Here is a 24797-nt window from a genome sequence, read left to right as displayed (position 1 = left end):
CTGAAGAAGTTTAGTACTGTCTGGGTAGGAACAATAAAGATCATTTCATGTGATACCTACCAGATCAGATATACACCAACTGATATGTTTACAAATACTATAGTAGTGTTCCGGGTAAAGGCTATAGTTTACATTACTAAAGGGATTTATTTTTTTATACTTCACCTATTTCACAAAATTAAAGGCCATTTTTCAGAACAATGATATTGTTTCCACTAAGGACTGTATTTTATACAAACTAAAGTATAAGCAAGATCTATGAACCTTCTGATAATGAACAATTTAAAGAACACCCAGAAATCTCTTGTCATGGAAGAGGGAAACTGCACTTGGCCACATAGGCAGCCATCAATGTATTGATTGTATACATTCAATACAAACAAGAGGATAACAGCAGAACACTGTTGGCGCTAAGCTATATGTGAAATATGACATGTTTTACTTTGCAATACTGCTATGGTGAAAAATAGGAGGTTTTTAGCTTCCCATTTCGTCAAATAATGTGTACCATCCCACCACGATAAGGTGACCTCATTTGGGACAGACCCTACACTATGAATATGCCTCTCCTAGGCTAGAACTGAACCTTAATATCTGGGCATGTAAGGTCTAGCATTGCACTAGGTGAGGGATGTGCTGGACCTTACATGCCCAGATATTGAGGCTCAGTGCTAGCCTAGGAGAGGCATATTCATAGTGTAGGGTCTGTCTCAAATGATGTCACCTTATTGTGGTGGGATGGTACACACTATTTGGCCAAATGGGAAGCTAAGAACCTCTATTATGCACCATAGCAGTATTGCAAAGTAAAACATGTCATATTTCACATATAGCTTAGCTCTAGCAGTGTGCTGCTGTTATCCTCTTGTTTGTACTTGTAGTTCAGCCGCAGCAACATGCACCTGTATACTTATTTCATACAATAGTTGTGTATTAGGATGTGCTGACCAATTATTGCTTTTTAAGTTAGACTATACAATCAAAGGCAGTAAATGGCTCCACTCTCTCCCCAGTCCCACAAATATACTGCCTTGAGGTCACCTATGATTCTGCAATGTAGTTCATACCCTACATCCAGACTCCTATCACCTCCTGCAGCGTTCACCATAATAACATTTGGTACATGCCCTCATCATCTCCTGCTTGGACTACTGCAACATCCTCCTCTGTGGCATAAAACACTCTTGTTCCCCTCCAATTTATTCTCAACTTTGCCCAACTAATCTACCTTTTCTCTCATTGTCCAACTAATTCAGTTTACACTGTTCACCATGATATCCAAAGCCATCCACAACCTGTCCCCCCCATACATTTCTGACCTGATCTCTCATTACCACCCCTTATGCAATCTCTGATCCTCTCAAGACCTTTGCCTGTGCTTTCCCCTTGTCTGCAACACGACTGTCTCCAAGATTTCTCCTGTGCCTCCCCCATATGCTAGAACTCACAACCCTGACACATCCAGCTCTGACCCACCAGCAAGACCTTCAAAAGCAACATTAAGACCCATCTCTTCAAGAAAGTCTATGAACTACAATAACTGTGCTGCCACTGCACTGGGAATGACTACTTCCCTAACTTCTCATGGACTACCATACGTCTCCACCACCTACTGTTTCCATTCCCTTCCCTTGTAGATTATAAGCCATAGCGGCCAGGGCATTCTTTCCCTCTGTATCAGTCTGCCACTAACTCTGTGTCACATTCATTGTGCATTCATTGAATTTGTGTATTTTAACTGTGATTGTTTCTCCATTGAGGGTCTAAAGCTGGCCATACAAATGCTAAAGCTGTCAGCCAAACATCTGGCTTGACTGAGTGTTCATGCATTATGAATTGAAAGAGGAAGGGTAAGCCACTGCCAGACTTCTTTGACTGCAGCTTATTTTCCAAAAACAAATGGATCAGTTAAAATCCAACGTGCTTGATCCTTCTCTCCCCATCATTTGTTGGGGGGAAAGCTGGGAGACGCCTACCGGCATTAGACACTCAGTCATTGCCACCAACATTGTCAGGTTCCACTAGCGGTTTCCAAATGTGTACGGGGGCTTCAGAGTCTCTCTGCTCTGACTCATACAATAGGAGTAATAATAGGGCCTTTATAATCCTAATTGAACAACTACATGAACCCATTTGGAAAACTACAGCATCCCACTGTCAGGTATGGAGATGTCCTTCACTTCTGAGGGCTGATTGCAGGGGGCTCCACTGCCAGGGTTTTGCCTAGTTTTTTTCCTGATTAGAGACAGATACTGAAATGTTTTTTTTTTTTATAATCTGTTTCTATTTTCTTATGTTTTTGTAAATTTTTATGGGGGCTACTATCTTCCCTGAGCTGTTTTTAACAGCATTAAGGGAACCATGGCACATTAATATCAATAAACTGGACCTCTCCCATTCAGATGAATTGGAGACTTTTATAGAGATCATTCTACAGGGAGGGGTGGATGCTGATTTCTGCTGTAAATGGTGGTAGATCCAGTGTTATCTTTCTACAGGTGTCACCTTCCACACTGCTCTTGAGAAAAAATGCATTACTGGGAAATTATCTGTACAGAACAGAAAGTTTTAGCTTAGTTTTAGTGGCCCTAGTGGCCAAAATGAAACCTGCAAGATTTCTGGAATATTGTAAAATATAGATAGCAAAATGGAAAATTATTAAAAAAATTAAAATCATTACAAAAAATACTTAACAAAAAAAAAAACATATTTAAAGCATACCAGTCAGTCATAGTGCAAAAAAAAAAAAAAAAAGTGATGCTCAGTACCTAATCCTGATCATGTACATATCATTTTTATGTGTCTAGGACCTATATATCCCTACAAATAGAATTTATAAGTAGCTCACTTGCTTTGTGTTCTCGCCTTATGGAGGGGGCGTGTCCATCTCTCTCCCTCACTGTGGATGATTCATCTGTTCTGTGTCTGGTAGCAGCCTGGCAGTATGCAAATCACTGGACTCTCTAAACCTTTCTTCTCTTGGCAGTCTGCAAATCACTGTACAGTAGTTTTTATGCATACATTTCTATCTGTTACTAATAAAGCTGGATCAATATAGCTGTCACCATGTGTGTAATTCAAGGGGTACTCCACTGTAAAAAGAATTTTTAAATCAACTGGTGCCAAAAGTTAAACAGATTTGTAAATTACTTCTATTAAAAATATTCATCCTTCCAATACTTATCAGCTGCTGTGTGATCCATAGGAAGTTCTTTTCTTTTTGAATCTCCTTTCTGTCTGACCACAGTGCTCTCTGCTGACACCTCGGTCCATATCAGGAACTGTCCAGAGCAGGAGAGGTTTGCTATGGGGATTTGCTTCTACTCTGGACAGCTCCTAAATTGGACAGAGGTGTAAGTAGAGAGCACAGTGTCAGACAGAAAAATAAAAAAAGAAAATAACTTCCTGTGGAGCATATAACAGCTGATATGTACTGGAAGGATTAAGATTTTTAAATAGAAGTAATTTACAAATCTGTTTAACTTTCTGACACCAGTTGATTTAGAGAAGAATGTTTTCCAGTGGAGTACCCCTTTCAGCTTTCACAGACTCCTGAATGTCAGAGAAAGTCAGAGAAAGCTTTGGCTGTTCAAGCATGCTGGGAGTTGTAGTTTTGCATTGCAACAGCTGGAGCTGCAGTGTTTGTAAAGCACTGTGCTAGATCAGTGTTGCCTTTAGCTGTTGCAAATCTACAACTCCCAGCAGGCCCACACATCCTTTGTCTGTAGTTTTGCAAGAGCTGGAGAATACACAGCTCTAAAACAGAGTTTTACAAAGATTGTACCCCCAGCTGTTGCAAAACTACAACTCCCATCATGGAACTTGTAGTTTAGGAACAGCTGGAGGCTGTAGTGGTTCAATGGTGATCTCCTATACTGGATTCCTTACATACTTTACGGACAGTATCAAGTATGCTGCAAAATACAGAGTGGTCTGTCTGCATAAAGATTTTTCATTTTAGATTTTTAGTAAAATTGAAATTTTTTAAAATAAATGTATATTTAAAAAAAGTCATCTTATCAGAAGAAATACAAAATATGAAGAGTTTTTCATAATGACAGTGTCTCTTTAACATAAAAGCCTGTTTTAAACAATAGGTTATTTTCTGATGATACATTCCTTTTACCCGGGCATTTTTTTGCACATCTGACCACTGTCACTTTAAGCATTAATAACTCTAGGATGCTTTTACTTTTCATTCTGATTCAGAGATAGTTTTTTTGCGACATATTCTACTTTATGTCAGTGGTAAATTTTTGTCGATACTTGCATCATTTCTTGGTGAAAAATTCCAAAATTTGATGAAAATTTTTAACATTTTGCATTTTTTAAACTTTGAAACTCTCTGCTTATAAGGAAAATAGACATAAATAAATTATATATTGATTCCCATATACAATATGTCTACTTAATATTTTCATCATAAAGTTGACATGATTTTACTTTTGGAAGACATCAGAGGGCTTCAAAGTTCAGCAGCAATTTTCCAATTTTTCACAAAAAATGCAAAAGGTTAAAATTTACTTACCGAAATGTTTTCTTTCCATGAGTCCTGCGTTGGCACACAAAGGGTTATATCTTTCCTTTTTTCCTACTGGACAGAAGAATATGATCCTAATAAGATTAATTAAACAATCAATCAATTAACCTGGCACCTGATAACCGTCCACTATAAAACACCCCCAAAAAGAGAGACACATGTGTAGTATGCAGCAAACAAAAAAATTTTTAATTAGGAGGGAACTGTGCCGCCTCGGGACTCATGGAAAGAAAAAAATTTGGTAAGTAAATTTTAACCTTCCATATAGTCCCTCGGCGGCACACAAAGGGGCATGCAAAGCAGTCAATTAAGGGGGGGGGGGGGGGTAGAGAAGAAGCTATTTCCAGCACGTGTCTGCCAAAGGACGCCTCTCTGCTAGTTATATCCAGCTTGTAGTGATTTATAAACGTGTCTGGGGACGCCCATGTTGCAGCTCTGCAGATTTGGTCAAGAGAGACTTGGGCCAAGTTTGCCCATGACGTAGATACCGCTCTGGTGGAATGCGCATGGACACCCAATGGACAGACTTCTACCCTGATGGAATAGCAAAGGGAAATTAAGTCCTTTAACCAACGCGCCAGTGAGGCCGTAAAGGCGGCCTCTGAGGATCTGAAATCTTTGGTTCTGTTGATATAGGAGAGAACCTCCCGCTTTACATCAAGAGTATGGAGGGAGGCTTGATGTTAATCATGAGGAGATGGATAGAAATCTGGTAAAAAAAATCTCCTGGTTAAGATTAGTAATTGAACACACCTTTGGCCTGAAGGAAGGGTTTAAGCGAAAGATAAGACAGTCCTGCTGTATCTTCATGTAAGGAGGCTGAATGGAAAAAGCTTGGAGCTCAGAAACTCTTTTCGCTGACATAATGGCCACCAAGAATAAAAAACTTTCCATGACAGAAACTTGATGTCGGAATCCTCTATAGGTTCAAAAGGATGACCTTCCAGTGAACGGAGAACATAAGGTAGGTCCCAGGCAGGAACTGGAGGCGATACTGCTGGATTTAGATTAGACAAAGCCTTGAAGAATCTTGACACTAATGCATTGTTAGAGAAACGGCCTTGATGAAAACTGTTAATGGCTGAAAACTGAACATGTAGTGTGTTAGGTTTGAGACCTTTTTTGTAGCCATCCTTCAGAAATTCGAGAACTTGAGAAAGGGAAGGAAAGTCTATATGACGAACTAAACACCAGGCCTTGAAGGAATTCATGACTCTGGAATAGACCTTAAGAGTAGATGGTTTTCTTGAGGCATCTAATAAGTCCATAACATCTTTAGAGAAACCAAGAGAACTAAGTATTACCCTCTCAGAAGCCAGGCCGTCAATCTCAGCTTGTGAAGAGCAGGATGGCAAAGACCTTCTTGTAGAAGGAGGTCTGGGAGAAGAGGCAACTCCCAAAGACATCCTCTCGAAAGTCTCCATGCGATCTGAAACCATGCCCTCCTGGGCCAGAATGGGAGAACTGCTAGAACTGTGGCATGATCTTGTTTGATTTTCAATAACATCCAAAGTATGAGTGGAAAAGGCGGGAACGCATATAGGAATCTGTTGTTCCAAGGAAAGGAGAGACCGTCCAGGTGGTCTGGGAGGTCTTTGCGATAAATGGAGCAAAAGGCATAGATCTTCCGATTTGCTCTTGTAGCCATGACATTCATTTCTGGATGACCGAACTTCTTGGTTATCAGCCTGAAGATTTCTGGATTGAGACTCCATTCCGCTGGATTGAATTTCCTCCTGCTCAGGAAATCTGCCTGGGAATTTAGAGAACCTCTGATTTGTACTGCACGGAGATCCACAAGATGGTCTTCTGCCCAAGCCATCAAAGGGCGACATTCCTCCATCATCTGAGGAGATCTAGTTCCGCCCTGCTTTTTGAGATAGTAAACAGACGGGAGGTTGTCTGATTGAACCAGGACTTGAAAGCCCTGTAACAGAGAGGAAAATGAGTTCAGGCAAGACGTATAGCTCTAAGCTCTCTGCGGTCAGAAGAAAGAGACGCCTCTGACTTATTCCATGTACCCTGTGCCCATTCGAACCCTAAATGCGCTCCCCAACCGCTGGGAGAGGCATCCGTGGTTAGGAGAACCTGAGGAACGGACTGCAAGGATCTGCCTGAATCAACCTTATCCGGGCGCAACCACCAGTCTAGATCCTGCTTAGTGGAGGAGAGAGACATAAGTTTGTCCAAACCCCAAGCCCTCCTGTTCCACTGGTTCAAGATGTCTAGCTGAAGAGGTCTCATGTGAGCTCTTCCCCAAGGCACTGCATCCAGAGCTGATGTCATTAAACCCAGTACGCTCATGGCAGAACGCACCGACAACTCTGTACAATTCAAAAGACAATTTACCTTCGTCTTCAGCTTGGCAAGCCTGTCTTCTGACAAGTATAACCTCATGGTTACAGAGTCGATCAAGAAGCCCAGGAACTTCCCCTGAGACGTGGGCGTCAACATGGACTTCTGGAAGTTGAGATGGAACCCATGGTCCTGAAGCACCTCGATTGTGATGTGAAGATGATGAACCAGAGTCTCTTCTGAGTGGGCAAGAACCAGCCAGTCGTCTAAGTAAGGGATTAGGTTCACTACCTGAAGACGGAGATGAGCAGCCAGTACCACCGCAACTTTGGTAAATACCCGAGGGGCTGATGACAGGCCGAAGGGCAGGCAGGTGAACTGGAAATGAAGAATGTCCTGGTCTCTGACTATTGCTAGTCTGAGAAACCTGCGATGTGACTTGAGGATAGGAACATGAAGGTAGGCATCCTTCAAGTCTATAGATGCCATGAAATCTCCTTCTTCTAGTAGAGCTATCACGGATCTGATGGACTCCATCTTGAAATGTTTTTTCATGATGTACTTGTTTAGGAAAGTGAGATCGATTACAAGTCTCCAAGACCCTCCTTTCTTGGGGACTGCAAACACTATGGAATAAACCCCAAAACCTTTCCGAGATGAGGGGACCGGTTCCAGCGCTCCCTTTCTGGAGAAACTCGAGGACTAACGGAAGCACACGGTGATCTTGCCTGTTGATTAAGAATTTGTTTGGAGGGATTCTTGTGAACTCAAGGGCATAGCCCTTTGACACAACAGAGTTTACCCACAAGTCTGATGATGTTTGACACCAGAGAGAGGCAAAAAGGGAGAGTCTGGCGCCGACTCAGGGTAAACAACAGTTGGCGTCAAAAACCTTTTGACTTATCACCTCCCTGAGGAGATTTCTTCTAATAGGAAGATTGTGGCCTAGACTGACGCCTCTGTCTGCCTCTTTGAGACATGAATCTTCTGTTTTGTGGAGAGGACCTGTACTGCCTCCTTTTAGGAAGGAACTTAGGCTTCTTAGAAGGCGATGAGAAAAACACCCCTTCTTGTTACTCATGCCTTCTAAGATAGGGTTGAGCTGAGAACCAAACAGTTCCCGTCCTTCAAAGGGGAGAGAGCAAAAATGATTTTTGGCGGGTATATCACCTGACCACTCATTTAACCAGAGGGCTCTCCTTGCAGCAGTGGAACTGGCGAGAATCTTGGAGTTGATTCTTATTACATCCAACGGAAAATCTGCAAAGAAGTCTGCTGCCATCTTCATCTTAGGTAAGTCCTGTAAAATCTCATCTCTAGGGTCTACTTCCTGTAAATCACGAGTTAATTGAGAGAGCCATGTTCGGAGCGCACGTCCCACTGAGACTGAAGCTGAGGCGGCCTTGCATGCTGAGGCAGCGGAAGCATAAATCCTTTTGAGGGACCCCTCTGCTCTCCTATCCATTTGATCATGCAAAAGGGAGGATTCATCAGAGGGAAACATAGATTTCTTTGATAGCCTCGCCACAGCTAGATCTACTCGTGGAAGTGAATCCCATGATTCTGTGATCCCTGGATTGATTTTATAGGTTGCCTTGAACCTGGATCCAAGATCCAGCTTCTTTTCCGGCTTTTGCCATTCTGCTTTAATAAGCGGTTCCAAAAGCGGTTGACCGGGAAAAGAAGAAGAACTAGAGTGGGGAAAATAAAAAAAAGAGATTCTTTTTTAGACAAGTCCTTTTCCACAGGCTCCCCTTCCACAGTCTTCTTAACTGCCCTAATTAATGAGTTAACTTTCTCTTTTTTGAAGAGAAAGTAGTCCTCCGTGGTACCAAGATCTTTTGGTTAGGGGGAAGAAGAATTTATTTGACCCTCAGACTCAGAGGATGTATCAGAGGATGATATAGGAGAACATGGAGTCTTAGAAGCCTTGGACTTGGAGGATTTATGATGAGATGATACCTCAGACAAAACGGACTGGAGGCTAGTTTTGAACCAACCCAGAAACTGCTTGGCCTCAGACTGAAAAGAGCTGGGAGCAAGAGTATGTTCAACACAATTCACACACACACCCTGAGTGTACTCATCTGGTAACGGTTGTGCAAAATGAAGGCATTCCTAGACCCAAGGTCAGTAGATCTGTCCATTCTAAAAATAGAAATCAGCGGACAAAGTATAAGAAAGGTGCTATCGGCAGATGACAAACTATGCACGGCCAGAGGACCCCAATCCTATAGCCCTATATATGGCAAGGATTGACCACTTCATACCTAACGGTATCATAAGGTCAATAAAAGGCAGTACTGAGAATCAAAACAGACATACCTTTTAACTAGCAGATTAGCGCGCCTGGCAGAGGCTAGACCGAGGACCGGAACCGCTCTGCTTAAATGATCTTGCCATAAACCGGAAGTGAGGTGCAACGATAGGGGAATACTCGCATCTGACAAAGTGGAAGAAAAACTGTCTATAGCGTGGACTCCGGAAGTACGTCATCCACAGGCACGCGCTCTGGCCGAGGCGCACAAGCAGAGGGAGACCCGGAAGTCCACGCCACCACAATATGCGTCTAACAAGGCACAGAGGCTGGGGAAAGAGCAGCAACCGGAGAGGTAAGAGAACTAAAGAGATCCCGATACAAAACATCTCTCCAGTCTCCCCCATCGGCCCTGATCTACATGCGCTTCCAGATCCTGGTAGTCGCATGTCCCCTAAAGCTATACCGGAGGCCTGGGAAACCCGCAGGCAGAGCCGGTAGCATAAGAGAGAAAAAACCCCAAAGGGGACGGCTAAGGTGCATACCACAGTGTGCCCGAGATCATAGTGTTCGCAGGACAGAAGAAAAAAAACACATGTGTCTCTCTTTTTGGGGGTGTTTTATAGTAGACGGTTATCAGGTGACAGGTTAATTGATTGTTTAATTAATCTTATTAGGATCATATTCTTCTGTACAGTAGGAAAAAAGGAAAGATATAAAGATATAAAGCCACCAAGGGACGATATGGAATTGGAATTTTTCAGGGACCAGTTCAGTTTTGACATGGATTTGAAGGGCCTTCATATTAGAAATACCCCATAAATGACCCCATTATAAAAACTGCAACCCTCAAAGTATTCAAAATGACATTCAGAAAGTGTGTTAACCCTTTAGGTGTTTCACAAGAATAGCAGCAAAGTGAAGGAGAAAATTCTAAATCTTCATTTTGTACACTCGCATGTTCTTGTAGACCCAGTTTTTGAAATTTTACAAGAGGTAAAAGGAGAAAAAGCCCCCCAAAATCTGTAACCCAATTTCTCTCAAGTAAGGAAATACCTCAGATGTGTATGTAAAGTGTTAGGCAGGCACAGTAGAGGGCTCAGAAGGGAAGGAGTGCCAATGGGAGAGTGAGTTTTTCTGAAATGGGTTTTGGGGGGTATGTCACATTTAGGAAGCCCCTATGGTGCCAGAACAGCAAAAAAACAAAACAAAAACATGGCATACTATTTTGGAAACTACACCCCTCAAGGAACGTAACAAGGGGTACAGTGAGCCTTTACACCCTACAGGTGTTTGACGACTTTTCGTTAAAGTCAGATGTGTAAATGATTTTTTTTTTCACTAAAATGACCGTTTTCCCCCAAATTTTACATTTTTACAAGGGGTAATAGGAGAAAATGCCCCTCCAAAATTTGTAACCTCATCCCTTCTGAGTATGGAAATACCCCATGTGTGGACGTCAAGTGCACTGCAGGCGCACTACAATGCTCAGAAGAAAAGTCACATTTGGCTTTTGGAAAGCAAATTTTGCTAAAAATTTCCGCAAAATTTGGATGTGAAAATGAAAAATTAGATTTTTTTCACTAAAATGCTGGTGTTACCCCAAATTTTTCATTTTCACAAGGGGTAATAGGAGAAAAAGCTGAACATTTGTAACCCCATTTCTTCTGAGTATGGAAATACCCCATATGTGGATGTTAAGTGCTCTGCGGGCGAACTATAATGCTCAGAAGAGAAGGAGCGCCATTGAGCTTTTGGAGAGAGAATTTGGTTGGAATGGTAGTTGGGGGCCATGTGCGTTTAAAAAGCCCCCCGTGGTGCCAGAACAATTGACCTCCCCACATGTGACCCCATTTTAAAACTACACCCCTCACAGAATTTAATAAGGGTGCACTGAGCATTTACACCCCACTGGTGTTTGACAGATCTTTGGAACAGTGGGCTGTGCAAATGAAAAATAAAATTTTTCATTTTCACGGACCACTGTTCCAAAAATCTGTCAGACACCTGTGGGGTATAAATGCTCACTGTAACCCTTATTAAATTCTGTGAGGGGTGTAGTTTTCAAATTGAGTCACATGTCACCTCCAGCTGTTGCAAAACTACAACTCTCAGCATGCACTGGCAGACCATACATGCTGAGAGTTGTAGTTATGCAACAGCTGGAGGCACATTGGGTGCGCAACACAAAGTGTGCTACTTAACTCAGTGTTTCGCAACCAGCTGTTGCAAAACTAGAACTCCCAGCATGTACAGTCTCTCAGTCCATGCTGGGAGTTGTATTTTTGCAACAGCTGGAGGCACACTGGTTGCGAAACACTGAGTTAGGACACAAACATTGTTTCACAAACAATGAGTCTCCAGCTGTTGCAAAACTGCATGCACTGACAATCGAAGGGCATGCTGAGAGTTGTAGGCACACTGCTACAGCTGGAGGCACACTGCTACAACTCTCAGCATGCTCTTTGGTAGTCTGTGCATGCTGGGAGTTGTAGTTGTGCAACAGCTGGATGCACACTTTTTCATAGAAAAAAATGTGCCTCCAGTTGTTGCAAAACTACAACCCCCAGCATGCACAGACTACCATAGGGCATGCTGGGAGTTGTAGTTGGAACTCCAGCTGTTGCAAAACTACAACTCCCAGAATGCCCTTTGGCTGTTCATGCTGAGAGTTTTTGCTAAGCAACAGCAGGAGGTGAACAGGCCTCACCTCCTGCTGTATCCTGCCGCCAGGACCACCGCTACTGTTGCCACCGCTCCTGAGGGGACCCCTGCCAGGCCAGTGAGAGGTAGGAGACCCCCGTCGGCCCCGATCGCCGCCCAGCAAGGCAGTGATTGGTCGTTCGTTCCGCCCGATCAATCACTCCTGCTGGGTAAGGGTGAATGGGGCTGTTTCGGACAGCCCCATTCACCTTTTTTTTCCGGGTCACCACAGACCCGATTGACCTGGAATCGCTGGTCGATCGCCGAAATGGGGGGAGGGGGTTTCTTAAGTACCAGGGCATCGGGGCGTACCTGTAAGCCCTGGGTCCCTAAGTGGTTAAAGGGATAATCCCTTCTCAAGATGTTAACCCTTTTCCATGAGATAAGGAATTACAAGCTGATCAGTAAAGGTCCGAGCAGCTTGGACCTCAACCAATTCCGAGAAAGAGGACAAAATTGTCTTCGGAATGAATAATGCACACCGTACCTGTGCGCCCAGGGCTTGATTTATTCTCTAAAGGGCCACCAAACATTTCCGAACACTGAGCTATAAAATGTTAAGTGGGCGTATAGAGAATAAATGGAGTGTTGGAAGTCGTACCCCCACATATACGCTTGTTAAAGGGGAACCCCAGGATAGCAAAACTCATCACCTATCGTAAAGATTTTCTGCACAGGGCCCAGTCTCTCCTTCTGAATGGGGCGTTTCAAAGACAGCACAAAGCAGCGGCCGACACCCCCCCTCAAAGCATATCTATGGGAGAGCCTGAGCACTGAATTAGGCATCCTCCTGCTCTCCCATAGAGCTGCATTAAAGGGGGCATGTCGTCTGCCGCTTCGTGTGGTGGTCAAAATGCCCCAATCAGGAGGAGAGCCAGGACCCTGTACAACGGTCCCAACGGTCTGTGCCATTCCCCCCCAATCTGTCCTTAGGAATGGGGATAGGTTTTGCTATACCGGAGTTTACCTTTAACCCCTATCTTATCGAAGGAAATCACAACTTGATAATGGAAGACACCCTAAACAGGCTTATAGGCCACCATTATAATTCACCTAAAACTAACTAATAGACAATTGTAAGCTTTTGGATACAGAAAGCAGCAATAGTTTATTCTTTGCATGAACAACAAGAAGAAAAAAAGGTATTCCTCATTCATCCCTAATACATTTCAGGGCTTGGCATGTACAGGGGTGACGTCAACATTTCCTCACTGCGAGATCTGCTTTTAATAAAAAGAATTGGGCTGAATTTATCCCTACTGGGCTTCTCCCTTCATTACGCTGGCTGCCTGATCTAAACACTCGTCTGACCACACAGCCGTAAATATTGACCGCTCCTTGCTTTCACCAAGCATAATGGGTGTTTTTAGGTGCTGAGGGTGCATTTTTACTGGACCAGTAATAATGACACATTAGGTAAGGTCATCGAGGGGTTAAACTTTAAATCGTAGAAGCATTCGTTTACCTTTAACATTTCCTTGACTATTAAGGGGGCAGAAGAAACAAATGACGAATGTCCCATAGGATCCAGCACTTCCAGTGCACCGTGGCAGGGCTCTCTTTTCTATGTCTGTTTTAGTCCCCAAGCCGGTTAAACACAATTAATCACTATTCTTTGCCAAAATAAACAAGTTGCTCCCTGGAACCCTTTGAAGTCCGAAAGGTTTACACCGACACATAAGATTTTTGTTGTATCACAAAAAAAGCCCAATGACCTCGAAGGAAAATAGAGAGAAGATTTATCATTGTGGGGGTTTAGTTCCTGGAGGTTTCTAGTCTTGCGGCAGCGATCCAAGTTCTAGAAATGCAGTGGAGAAAGAAAGAAAAAAAAAAAAAGGCCATTTCCTTCCTAATGCTTCCCATATGGGTTGCATTGAATTTAACAGTGGGTTTTCAAAGTCAAAAATCATGTCTGCCAATGGAGTGTTCTCATACAGTAGGTAGAGCCGGGAAGTCTTTTTTTTTTCTTTCTTTCTTTTTCTTAAGCAGGTGAATTGTAGACTTGATTTAATTTTCTCCAAAGCCAAATGACTTTCTGGGCATATGTTCAGAACATTATCAAGATAAAAAAACCTGAAAAATATTGTAGATCTATTCTGCTGCCAGCGCTAATCTCACTGGTAGGAATTGTGTTGTTGTCATTTCAGCCTTCAGCTGTTGCAAAGTAGGGCTGGGCGGTGTGGCCAAATATGTGTATCGCGGTATTTTTGTAACTTATGGCGGTTCTACGGTATATAACGATGTATCCCCCCCCTCCCCAAAATTATTAGCCCAGCGCTGCACTGTCCCCATCGGGGTACTACTCACGTCACCCGCAAGCGTTGGTCTCCTTGTCCTCCTGTTTATTGCGGCTGCCGGCACTGACACTCTATACTGTGTGGTATCCTTGTGCTGTATCCCTATGCCCGGGCTGCAAAAGGTAAACAAAATAAAACTAAGGCATGTTCCGCCGTCGGCCTTACGCTGGGGACAGGAACGTCGGACAGCTGTCAGCCTATCACCGGCCGCAGCGATGTTCCGTCTCGGTCGGTGATAGGCTGAGCGCACTGTCATGTAAGAAGCCGGCTTCGACAGCTGTCTGGGCATGCTGGGAGTTGTAGTTTTGCAACATCTGGAGGTTGAAGAACACTGGCAAGGAGTGTCAGCGCCGGCAGCCGCAACAAACAGGAGGACCAGGAGGGCAGCGCTTGCGGGTGATATATGTGAGTAGTAGCGCTGGGCTGATAATTCATTCCCGAGGGGGAGGGGCCAAACCAGTATTGCGGTATGGGTTAAAATTCATATCGTGCAGCATAAAAATTTCGGTATTCGGTATGAACCGGTATTCCACACAGCCCTACCTCCCAGCATGCCCGTGTGCCAAGAAAATCAACAATCCTTTGTTATTTTGTTCAGTTTAGTGCTGGCTACTCAGCACGCTCCTTACGTGGGGTGTTATGACAATTCAATATGAGTTTTCTACTAAAATACTTCACGCTCTGGACTTCAAGTCTATTGTCCACATGTCCTATAGATGACTGAACTGATTTTCTTACAGAACAACATATTCATCATTGAGTCTTCAGCATTTATTTCTTGATTCCTTATAGTTACAATGGTGTATGGATACATCCTGTTCACATATAGTGGCATTACTCTTAGAAAAACGTAACCGTATGTCTATGGGTGGTCCAGCTAAAAGGGCGCCTGTTTAGGGTAGAGTGCACGATGTGTTCTTTTACAGCATCAATCTCTATTAGCAGAAAGTTAACGGGGTACTCCAATGTCAGGAAAAAGAACATAAAAATGCTTCAGAAGCGTGTAGCATTCCATACCTGTGTGCCCCAGTTCTGAAAACACTAAAAATCCATTTTTTTTTTTTTTTTTTTTTTTTTGTTGGCATAGTCCTGTACTGCCTGGTTGAGTAGTTACTCAGTACTACAATTCCCAGAATGCATTGCATTTCCTCAGGCCTTCCTCACAATCCTCATACCTTCCAACTCCTCTCCCACAGCACTACTGCCAGTTAAATGCCCAGAGCTGCTGCAGGACATCTCATTTCACAGAAGACTATCGCACAGTAGGGTTGTAGCACCTTCTTTTCATTCCCTGTCTGCTTCTCTGCCTGTAGCATTGTTCAGCACAAGGCAGCATGCTGTAAAATCCAATAATGATAATAAAGTATATGTGTATATGATAGGGAGATGGTGATGTAGGCTGTAGGGGTTGGTCAGAGTTGATGACATCACTCAAGGGGCAGGGCTAAAGCTCAGAGGCAAGATCCAGCCAAACCTCCTTGCTCATTGACAGCAGAGGATGATGCATTGTCTTGGGAGGGAGGCAGGGTTCAAGTCCTGGGGGAAAAAAAGGGTGGGAACTCTTCCACTAAAGGACTGGTCCTGCAGGACTCCTGCTAATGGTAAAGGTCTTCTTGCTGTAGAAAAAGTGCAGGTACTTAGTTCCCACGTGTTTCTGCAGGACTTGAGCCCTGGAGGAAGGGGTTAGCTGGGGAGCTGCTGAGACAATACCACACCGAAAATTAAAGGACCACACAATTTCTGTCAGGGGTAAATCACGTAAAACTTAATTAAAAACAATTTTCTGATACCGGAATACCCTTTTCAGGGAAGGGGGGGTTCCAGTGATGACAACTTAGGTAATGGTATGAAGGCTCTGCTGACACTAAAGCCCTGCTCTTATTATTAGAACAAGAATGCACTACTGTAACTATTGGAGTAATAAGGAGAAGCAGCAATACTGTGACTGCTGGGGGAAAGGGGGAAGCACTACTGTGACTGCTGGGGGAAAGAGGGAAGCACTGCTGTGACTGCTGGGGGAAAGGACTGCTGTGACTGCTGGGGGAAAGGGGGAAGCACCGCTATGACTGCTGGGGGAAAGGGGGAAGCACTGCTGTGACTGCTGGGGGAAAGGGGGAAGCACTGATGTGACTGCTGGGGGAAAGGGGGAAGCACTCCTGTGACTGCTGGGGGAAAGGGGGAAGCACTGCTGTGACTGCTGGGGGAAAGGACTGCTGTGACTGCTGGGGGAAAGGGGGAAGCACCGCTATGACTGCTGGGGGAAAGGGGGAAGCACTGCTGTGACTGCTGGGGGAAAGGGGGAAGCACTGATGTGACTGCTGGGGGAAAGGGGGAAGCACTCCTGTGACTGCTGGGGGAAAGGGGGAAGCACTCCTGTGACTGCTGGGGGCAAGGTGGAAGCACTCCTGTGACTGCTGGGGGAAAGGGGGAAGCACTTCTGTGACTGCTGGGGGAAAGGGGGAAGCACTGCTGTGACTGCTGGGGGGAAAGGGGGAAGCACTGCTGTCACTGCTGGGGGAAAGCACTGCTGTGACTGCTGGGGAAGGGCTGTGGATACTGTGGAACAAGCATTCTGATTACTGCTAGAGGAATGCTCTGATGTGACTGAGAAAAGAGAATGCTGTAAACTTTTCACTATTGGAGGTAAGGGTGGTGCAATTCTGACAACACAATTGGGGAGAGAAAGAGACTTTTGTTGGGAGATGAAGACAATGCTGTCATTACTGTTGGGGAGACTAGTTTTGCCAGACATTACTTTGATTGCTGGAAGTAAGGGGCTCCCTGCTAGAAACATATGGAAGTGGGCAAATACTGTGCGCTTACTCTAGGAGGGGCCTACATCTGCCTATACTGATAATGGAGGTATCATGTTTGCATTGTGATTACTGGGGAAATTTGCAAGTGATATGTCAGGATCACAAACCCTGTTGCAGTGCTTTTATGCTGGTTTATAGCTGCCTATAGGCTACTAATAAGTCAATCTGAGACTTTATCTAAAAGAAAAAGAAAAAAAAATGTTTGACCTGAAAGCATTTGGTTGTATGCAGGGTGTTTTTCTGCCTAGCCATTACCTTGTGACTTGGAACACTTTTTGGTAAATTATGAGTTCTTAGAAGACAATTTGTGTAGAATCCTTTTTCCTGCCTTTGAGCAATTGTTTTGGAATCACTTCCTTCTAAGGTTCACAGAAATATTTTTTATTCGGTACAGGAGTTATTTCTATGGACTGGTGACTAATGTTAAGAAAATACAGCTTAAGTTTGTATTCATTTTCTATGAGGGTCTCTTCAAAACCGGAATGAGACCTGCTGCCCAATGGCAATGTAATTATATACATGTATACTGTAAATGTGTCCTTTTAATGCATATGTTATACCAGGTTGATCACACATTGGTTTTACCCAACTTCTACAAATTCCTTTCTTCAAACCGCAGTTGCTGTATTTCTAAGTCTAAAGGATGCTAAGGTTCTTCTAAATTGCCAGAAACAGTGCCACTTCGATCCATGGGTTGTGTCAGAGCACACTCACTTCAATATTGTTGAGCTGAAAAACCAGACACAACCATGAACAAAAGTGGCGCTGTTTCTGCTTTTTCTAATCTAGGAAAACCCCTCTTATGGAATTATACATGTGATTTTACATTGTCATTATTATTATTAATTATTTAGAATGACATGTAGAATAACATGCTATAGATCAATTCTAGATACAGTAAATGCAAAAAATATCAGATCAAGAAAATTTTTTTTTATACTGGCTCGATGTTTGCATTATTAGGTTGGCCACCTAGCATACACCTTTTATTTGATTTAATATGACTTTATAAATAACCCCCCTCCCCTATGTAACATAGCATTTTGTTAAAGGGGTAATGCAAATTTAAACAGGATTGGGGATGAGCGTCAGAGCGCAGGGAGTCCAACTATCCTGAAGATAGGCCATCAATGAAGAAGTCCTGGAAAATCTTACGTCAGCCTTGGGTGATGCAGAGCCTTGGGTCTCAATGAGGCCTTCATTGGCCCAATCTCAACAAGGATTATTATAAATAATAAAACACACAACAAAAATGTCATAGCAATAATACACTTTCTGGGTCATAACTGGACCCAGGTCCCAGGACAATAGTCGTACGATAAGAAGCTAGTGTGGAATATAATATAATGATATTACAGTTATTGATTTGTATCCAAGATCCACAACATAGGTAGATTTATTGACTACATTTATAAATGTTATCTACAGTTCTCATCTCAGCCAAGGTTCTTCAATGGTTATTATTGGGGTAGGTTTTGTGTAATAAAAGGGAACCTGTCAGCTGTTTCAAACTACAGGCAGAATAAAACTTATACAGGGAGCTGGATGCTGAGGCAATTTGGGCACAATTACTTCATCTAGAACTCAATTGTTTCAGAAAAGTCCTAGTCCTGGCAATCTCCAAAGTCCCCCTCCGTGACGCACATTGTAGGTCACTCAACATCTTGCATTGATTCCTGGACTCCTGCAAAAGCTTTTTCCTTACATTGAACCTGAATAAGGGCTCAGACCGGTTGTTAAACACCAACCAATGTATATTTTTTGATCATGGTTATTATATGGTGATATGGTTAATAAACTTTGAACTGATTAAGCATACACTTCTTTTGGTTTGTTGACACTTCTTCGGATGCTAACTTAGGTCCCAGCAACTTTTTTAAAGTAGGATTTCTCTGAAAAACCTCAACATCATGGTGCTTGTATCTATTTCATGCTGCCCGTGGTTTAACATTCCAACGGGTGTGGACCCGTTGTGCCACCTACCAGTTTGGGAGTGGAGTCTAGGTATTCCCCGTTTTCTTTACCCTTTATCCTGCTCTATGATGAGAAAGCTGGATATCTGCTTCAGGGGAGATGGCTGGCCACTATTGCAAGAGTGGTACCAATTAGGTTGCAGCTGGCCTGGCAGGCCAGCATTCCCCGGTGTCAAAAACTGGGAATACAGACAGGAGAGAACAGCTAAGCAGAGTTCAAGTTACAAAGCTGAGTTAGTGTTACAGCAGGACTGAGTTAGTAGAGCAGCAGCGCTGAGAAGCTCAGATGCAGCCAGGTGGTGCAGGATTGATAAGAGCACAGGTGTGGTCTACAGTCCAGGTCATGCTCTCGGTGTCGGAGGCAATTGTGGCATATGCCTCCTCCTAACCCGCCCTAACCTAACTAAACTAACCCACCCTAACAGACAAAAATATAAGATAAAGAACCCTGCGCCCAAAAAAAGCGTTTATCTAATCTGTGGTGTGCGCACTGATTAGCGCTTGTGGCGGCAGGGGACGCAGAAGTCAGTGGGGGGTCTGGCCACTCAGCCCAGAACAGTGGCTGGTGGCTTGTACACAGACCCCCACACAAAAAAAAATGAAAGATAAAATAAAAAAAAAACGCTTTACCCCGAAAAAAATGCACCCACCTGAACCCCAAAAAAAACGCTGATCAGTGATAAATCACTGACAGCGGTGGGACAGGCTGCACACACAGTTACGGTCCGTCCACACAGTACACGCCTGCTACTGGTGGCACGGACCGCCTATGGGTGCAAAAAAAAAAAAAAATACGTTAACCGAAAAAAGTGCCTTTACCACAAAAAAAAAAAAACGCTGATCAGTGATAAATCACTGACAGTGGTGAGGCACGCCGCACACACACAGGTATGGTCCGGCCACACAGCACACGCCTGCTACTGGTGACACGGACAGCCTATGGGTGCAAAAAAATGCTATAAAACGTGAAAAAAAGTGCCGGCACCACAAAAAAAAAAACTCTGATCAGTACTACGGGACTGATCAGCGGCGGGTGGGCTTTAACAAGCAATGGCGGACCGCTCTTTTATAACTAAGAGCACACACGCTTAGGTAAAAAAAAAAAAAAAGATCTGCACCCCCCCCAAAAAAACGCTGGCGGCAGACCGCAGCAACCCAGCAGGGCCGGGGTCACGCAGCTAAAGGTGCTACGGACCCCCAGACACCCACTGATGTACGCTGACATTTTTTTTTTAACTCTAACCTGTCCCTACCTAATCTAAAACTAACCATGGGGGATTTCTGTGCCAAGGGGTCACAGAAAGGGGGCAAGGGGCACTTTTTTTTTTACTGAGGGGATGGTGGGCAGCACGGGGCTCCGTCCTGCTCGCCAGATCTCTGTGGAATGGCGGGCAGAACGGAGCAACATGCTCCTAGCCCCACCATCCCCTCCCATTACACTGTGATTGGTGTGGCCACTTTGGCCACCCAATCACAACTGTACTGAGGGGGGTGGCCACAATGCCAGCCCCCAGTACAGCACGGATGGTGATTGGTGGTGTATATTACACCACCAGTCACCATCTATCTCCGGGTCACAGGGTCACACGTGACCCTGATGACGCGGAACCGCTGCAGAACGCCGGTAAGTAGTTACCGGCGCCCTGCAACGATCGCCGGTATAGGAGGTCCTCCGGACCTCCTCCGGCACACTGCCGGGATGTCTGCTGAATGAAATCAGCAGACATCCGGCTCCGATCCCCGCCCGGCGAGCGGCGGGGAACGGAATCGCAGCACATCGCTCGTCTGAACTGACGAGCGATGTGCTGCGATCGCCGACATGGGGGGTCATCATGACCTCCCTGGCCGATATACCACGATGCGTGCTGATCGATATCAGCAGGTATCGGGCACCGGCTCACCACCAGCTAGCGGCGGGGGGCCGGGAATGGCCATGACGTACTCATACGTCCTCGGAAACGGGGGCGTAGGAGTACGTCCATTGTCCTTAAAGGGTTAATACTGATGAACAAAAAAACCTTGGAAGTTCTACAAATGTTTGTGAATGAATGATTATGATGTCCAGCCGGAATACATTATGTCTTAGCTAACTTTTAAAGAAAAGAGATTAAAACATTTGTAACAAGATGTAAGATAATAACAGTCCTGCATGTGTGTGGGCCTCCTTGTTACTGCTTCTTGGGAAGTCAGCTGTAGATCTCTAGACCAGTGTTTTTCGAGCAGAGAGTCTTCAGCTGCTGCAAAACTACTACTCCCAGCATGCCCGGACAGCCAAAGGCTGTCCGGGCATGCTGAGAGTTGTAGTTTTGCAACAGCTGGAGACACACTGTTTGGAAAACTGGATATAACTTTTTGGAGTTCTGCTTCCTTTTTGTCAGAAGTTATATTAAAGGGGTTATCCAGGAAAAAACTTTTTTTTATATATCAACTGGCTCCAGAAAGTTAAACAGATTTGTAAATTACTTCTATTAAAAAATCTTAATCCTTTCAGTACTTATGAGCTTCTGAAGTTAAGGTTGTTCTTTTCTGTCTAAGTGCTCTCTGATGACACGTGTCTCGGGAACCGCCCAGTTTAGAAGCAAATCCCCATAGCAAACCTCTTCTAAACTCGGCGGTTCCCGAGACACGTGTCATCAGAGAGCACTTAGACAGAAAAGAACAACCTTAACTTCAGAAGCTCATAAGTACTGAAAGGATTAAGATTTTTTAATAGAAGTAATTTAAAAATCTGTGCAACTTTCTGGAGTCAGTTGATATATAAAAAAAATTTTTTTTCCTGGATAACCCCTTTAAGTCAAATAGGCACACCTAGTGAAGAAAGGACGATTGCAACAAAAAGATATTATCCAAAGTGGACAACCCTTTTAAATCAGCTGCCAAACACAACGGCAACTACCTAATTCTCTATACCATGAAAGTTTTCTATCTCTACATAAATTCAGATTAGATAGAAAACTAGCAGCCAGGAAATATCTACATGTTTTTTGTGACATTGACATTTTCCCATTAACCGCTCCATTCGAGGCTTGTGAGGTTTTCTTTTTTTTTTCCTCTTTTTGGTTTAAGTTTTCAATAACATTCATTCTTCCTAAAGCAATCTATTGGGAATGACCCCGACATAGAGCTTTGATTGTATGTATGGCTCGATGTCAACATCTTTTAACATACAGGACTCAGCGGGAGGCAGGTTAATTGTAAACACTGGGAGCAAGGAAATCCCTGGACAGGGAATTGCAGCCATGGCAAAATTGGAAGCCAACATCCGAAGCAAGGAATTAACTCTGTTCAGACAAATTCAGGGAGCAATTAGGAGATCAAGATATTAAGGGTTATCCACCATAAGGTGATTTTAGTACGTACCTGGCAGACAGTAATGGACATGCTTAGGAAGGATCTGTGCTTGTCTTGGGGCTAAATGGTTATGTTGTGAGATTACCATAACACTGTGGCTAGCTTTTTTGAGAACTGTCTATTTCCTGTTAGAGTTTGTTTTCTCAAACTACAAATCCCAAAGTTCCTTGTTTGTAAGTGTGAGGTAATTTCTCTTCCTCCCACACATCAGCCACCCTACCCATTGAAACACACCTGTGCTGCCTTCAATGCAATAGACCAATGTTTTCTGACCAGGGTGCCTCCAGCCATTGCAAATTCTTGCAAAATGATCTCCCACCCAGTGGTCGCTTCACCCATTGAAGCAAAGACAGGCTTCCTCTGAACACCTGACTAGTGATGTAATGTCTCGAGCCACACGGAAACCTGGGAAAACCTGAGACGACACTCATTTTATATGCCATGTAAAAAAACTAATCCCGGAATACCCCTTTAAAAGGTATGGAAAACATAGTGACTTTACCAACAGCAAATACAGATGGTGCCAGGATATACCAGCCCTGTTCTACCTATCACCATGGAGAGACCCTAAGTAGCCAGTATAGGATCCTGAACCTTCTCATAGTATCTGCACAAGGCTGTTTATCCCTCAATGAAAGAATGTTTATTAGGAACAATGCATGACGCTACACTTATGGGACTATCCCACAGGAAGCCAAAGATTCTCATATGCAGATCATATGTTTACTTAACAGTTGGTAAAAATAGTGACTTCATAACAGCATTTTCCATTATGCGTTGGATATTTTCGACGTGTGTAATGATAAACAGTGACACAGATGTAAATGCCACTGTGGATGACCTCAGGAGGCAAGAAATGTAATAAAGCATTAACGTCTTATGATTTGGGAGGGAATTTCTAAACTCGTCAGAATCGATCATGTGTCTGCCTAGTTCTTACTTTTTTCATACAATAGAGAGATTTTATATGTTTTACACAGCATAAGTTTGTGTTCACACTTTGCTTTTTGCCATACATTGGAAGGCTTCCACATATGCCACTGTATAGCTGTATAGCATATGTTGTATTGTGGCAGAGATGCTGCATGGGATATGAGGTAAGGGATATGAGGGCTACCTACTTACCTACATAGCTACTTAAGTAGCTAACTTGCTACCTACCTACATAGCTACCTGGCTACTAACCTACCTGCATAGTTAACTACCTACCTAGATACATAATGATCTACCTAGTTACCTGGCTACCAACCTACCTATATAACTACCTACTTACCTACCTAAATAGTTACCTAACTACATAGCTAGCTACCTACTCAGTTATCATCCTACCTACATAGCTAGTTACCTGGCTACCTACCTACCTACTTATTTACCTATCTACCTATATACCTGGCTATCTACCTTCCTACTTACCCAGCTACCAACTTACCTAGTTAGCTACCTACTTTGCTATGTACCTATATGCTGATACAGCACCTCGTGAGGGGCACTAGGTACGCCTCTGGTTGTCCAAAGGACTGTATTGTAAGAAACACTTTTTTATGTATGCATAGAACACAGTCTCCATACAGTAAGAAGATGTCCTTCTGCATACCATAAGACGCAGCTTTTTTGGCATGCAACTGTGAAATAAGGAATGATGGGTACCTTTGAGAAAAGCCCAAACTCTTTAAAATGTTAGTAAACAAAGATAAATGTAGCTGGTGTATACAGTTTACTTCCCCCAATAAATTGCCACAATATACAGCAGCCATCCAAAAGCCACTGTTAAAGCATATGAACACTTTTTTAAACCTATGTAAACTCACTGGCTCCTTTATTAGGTAAACCTTACTAGTACCAGGTTGGACCCACTTGTGCCCTCAGAACTACCTTCATTCTTTATGGCATACTTTCTACAAGGTGCTGGAAACATTATTTAGAGACATCCCGAAGGTGATCTATTGGATGAAATCTGGTGACTGTGGAGGCCATTGGGGTCCAGTGACCTCATTGTCATGGGTATTTTCCCTTTTTTGGAGCATTCTCTGTAAACCCTAGAAATAGCTGTGTGTGAAAATTCCAGTAGATCAGCAGTTTATGAAATACTCAGACCAGTCAGTCTGGCACCAACCACTCTGCCCCATTTTTATGCTTGGTTTGAACTTCAGCAAGTTGTCTTGACCGAGTGTACATGCCTAAATGTGATAGCCATGTGACTGGCTGATTATCTACTTGTGTTAGCAAGCAATTGAACAGGTATACCTTTTTCCCCCATCTCCCTCTCGGACACTAAAAATATGGTATGACATCAGTGTATTTAATGAAATGACACATGAGGTTAAAGGCTGAACTGTAGCAGAATGTTAAAGGTGCTCATACACATTCAACAGCTGTCAAACAAATGAGCTTGTTTAGCCACCAGCAATGTCCCCCAAAAACATGCACGCTTGACTCAGCTGAGCGTGCATGTGTTTTCAATGGAGAGAATGCTGCAGCCAGGTCATCTATTTTTGATACTATACAGCCCTGACTACATATGCTTCAATGAAGCCAGAATTTTTTTTCTCCTTTAATGAAGTTCAG

The 24797-nt window shown here is 43.6% G+C and overlaps 1 protein-coding gene across 1 annotated transcript in view; it reads right to left on the bottom strand.

Annotated features, from left to right (window-relative positions):
• ARSB (arylsulfatase B) overlaps positions 1-24797 on the bottom strand; it is a 151990-nt gene that overhangs the window by 41278 nt on the left and 85915 nt on the right. The window lies entirely within an intron of this gene.

This window comes from Hyla sarda, chromosome 1 (assembly GCF_029499605.1).
Source record: "Hyla sarda isolate aHylSar1 chromosome 1, aHylSar1.hap1, whole genome shotgun sequence".
Lineage (NCBI taxonomy): Eukaryota > Metazoa > Chordata > Amphibia > Anura > Hylidae > Hyla > Hyla sarda.
Note: the sequence above shows the minus strand (reverse complement) of the source record. Positions and strands in the feature narration are given on the sequence as shown.